Here is a 2,726-nt window from a genome sequence, read left to right on the forward strand (position 1 = left end):
CAGGCACAGCCCAGAGCTGGGGACAGGCACAGCCCAGAGCTGGGGACGGGCACAGCCCAGAGCTGGGGACAGGCACAGCCCAACTCCCACCACAGCTCACGGGCACCCCACACCACAAGGGAACAGCATCTTCTCCCCTGTTTGCAGGCTGGGAATGCATCAGTGTCACTCCCAGACAAAACAGTGGAGGGAACGATTCCCTCTCTCCTCCCATTTCCTAAAGGAGTTTTAAATACTCCAGTGTGGTGGCTGAGTCTCTTTTGTCCCACACTTGACTATTTTGAGGCACAAAGAACAAATTTCCACAAATTCTAGGTTTGTTCAGATGCTTCGTTACCTGAAATACCTCTGAAAAACCCCCATCAGGGGTAGCTTTGCAAGATACAGCATAAAATTCTCAAGCTGCTGCAACAGTGTTTAAGAGCATCTATTTACAACTGGAAAGTCTAAATAAACACTCACTACAAATCAATTAAAAAAAGAATAAATTTTACAGACTTAAGGCTATTTACACAAAATGTAAAACACTGGCTGAACAACGTTTCCTTCTTAGATAAATCTTTTTCTACAATATTTAGGCAAGACAAAAATCCATCTCAAAGGCAACACTGACTGTAGAAAAAGATGCTGCTCTTTTTGGTAAGGGCACAAATACTAAATGTTATGCAAAGTAGTTTGGGAGCTGAGACATGGATTATTAATAGGAAAACAAAAGCCCAAAATTTGAAAGTAAAAGCTAAAGGAAAAGAGGAAACTAGCAATAAAACAGACAGTTCCAAACATCATGCAAAACCATAAACCAGGAAGTGATATCATGAATGAACAGTAAACTGATACTTTAGCTCAGTTAATGCTGTGACAAAACATGGAATGGTCTGTGTTGGTTTTTTCCCTGCAGCAGAACAAGTCACAAACCCCACTGACACTGCTGAGAGCCAACATCAGATCTCCTCCACTGTCCCAGGGCACCTTCAACACCCCAATGAAACCACCGACCCCGGCAGGGATCCTGGACAAAGCAATCAGAAAAAGGGCTTTGTGAAAGCTCCTGTGGCTGCAGAATAAAGCTGCTGTTCCTCAGGAAGATCTGAAAGGCACACAGCAGTTTCCAGTTTTGCTCTGACTTTGTAAAGTCACATAATCCCAAGTTTACTTCAACCTATGAATAATTTTGTCACAAAACACCTCATATTCTGACTGACTTGTACTGATAGTGTAAACATGATTCATGAGAAAAACTCTGAACAAAGAAAGGGCAGCCGCTTAAAACAACAATATAAAAAAAGAATTGTTTCTTGTATACATCCTTTAAGAAGAGTTTGGAAATAAGATTCTGATCCAACACCAGAAAATAGAAAATATAGTAAAAAACTCAGCTCATCGGCTCTTTAAATTCTCATTGAGACAAGATAGATTTCCAGTGAATATCTCTGTAAAAGTTTGATCAAATTTGTTGCACATGTGAGATAATCATCAGATAAACGGAGATCATTGTTACATCACAGCTGTAGCTGCATCATTAGAAAAGTTCTTAACAGCACCTAGTATTAAAAGCCCCACATTTCTATCAGTTTCAGTGAGGGAATGATGCAGTACTTGCATGTTCTAGTTAGAGGAAACAAGATTTTATAAATATACTCTTCCAAAAGCAGACAACAGACTTCATTCAGATATTTTATTTCACTGCTATATATATATATATATATACACCTAGGCTTTATTGACATTCCAAGGGATGTTCCTCCCAGGTTTGCCTTAAACCTGCCAGAAAAGCAATGACAAAAGTACCCAACGGATGAACACACCACAAAAATGGACCTGACAGTACCAAGCAAAGCATGCCCTGGATGGACAACCCAAACCCTGCACACCTCGAGGACAGACAGAGCCAGTGGAAAGGTTTAAAAGGGACTTGTTGCTTCACATCTCCTGAAAAACTCGTGCAGCGCCCAGGAAACGGGGAGCAGCGATCCCGGGGCTGCGAGACCCGGTGGGCACGGGCCGGGGGGGAGAGCCGGTGCTGGCAGCGCTCGGGGGAAGCTGCCCCTGAGCTGCGTGAGGGCAGGAGGGGGCTGGGGAGTCCCTGCTCCGCCACCGCCGCCGCCCCTCCTGCCCCAGCAGCCCCTCACGGCCGGCTCGGACCCGCCGGCTTCGATGGCCGAGCCCCTCCCCGGGGGGCCTCGACCCGGCGCTGCCGCCGCCGCCGGGCGGGCAAAGCATTTCGGGCAGCAAGAAGGCAGCGAGCCCTCCCCGCTCCGGGCCCCAACCCGGCGCTGTCACCGCCCGCGGCGCGCCGCGGGCCCATCGCGGTGCGGCCGCGGCAGCGGGCACGGCCCGGGAGCAGCAGCGGCGGCGGCGGCAGGGCGAGCCCCCGCGCTGTGTGCTGGGGGGGGGAGGAGGAGGGAAGGTGGGGATGGAGCCCCGCGGCCTCCCCCTTCCCCACAGCCCCCGGCGCGGCGCCCCCTCCCCTCACCTGCGCTGGGCGCGGCCTGGGCCGGGGCGGGGGCGCTCAGTCCATGGGCCGGGCGGGACCGGCGGCACAGGGCAAACACCAAAGAGAACGGCGGGGCGGCCGGAACTGACGGCACCGCGCGAGCCCCCGCGGGCCCCGCCTCCCCCGCCGCGCCCCCGCCCAATGGCAGCGCGGCGCCGCCTCCCCTCACGCTCGGCGCCGACTACGACTCCCGGCGTGCCCCGCGCCGGCGGTGCTCGCTGCGGGGAGGCGG

The 2,726-nt window shown here is 52.2% G+C and overlaps 1 protein-coding gene across 5 annotated transcripts in view; it reads right to left on the reverse strand.

Annotated features, from left to right (window-relative positions):
• STAU1 (staufen double-stranded RNA binding protein 1) overlaps window positions 1-2,595 on the reverse strand; it is a 29,435-nt gene extending 26,840 nt beyond the window's left edge. For 4 of the 5 annotated variants that reach the window (XM_027697540.1, XM_027697538.1, XM_027697539.1 and 1 more), the window contains exon 1: window positions 2,474-2,595. The gene's annotated coding sequence lies outside the window, so the exon portion shown is untranslated. The remainder of the gene's footprint in view (window positions 1-2,473) is intronic. The other variant, XM_027697537.1, reaches the window with a different exon arrangement.
• Between the last annotated feature and the right edge of the window lie 131 nt (window positions 2,596-2,726).

The sequence above is a fragment of the Neopelma chrysocephalum genome, unplaced genomic scaffold (genome assembly GCF_003984885.1).
Source record: "Neopelma chrysocephalum unplaced genomic scaffold, ASM398488v2 Primary Assembly neopelma1_119, whole genome shotgun sequence".
Taxonomy (NCBI): Eukaryota; Metazoa; Chordata; class Aves; order Passeriformes; family Pipridae; genus Neopelma; species Neopelma chrysocephalum.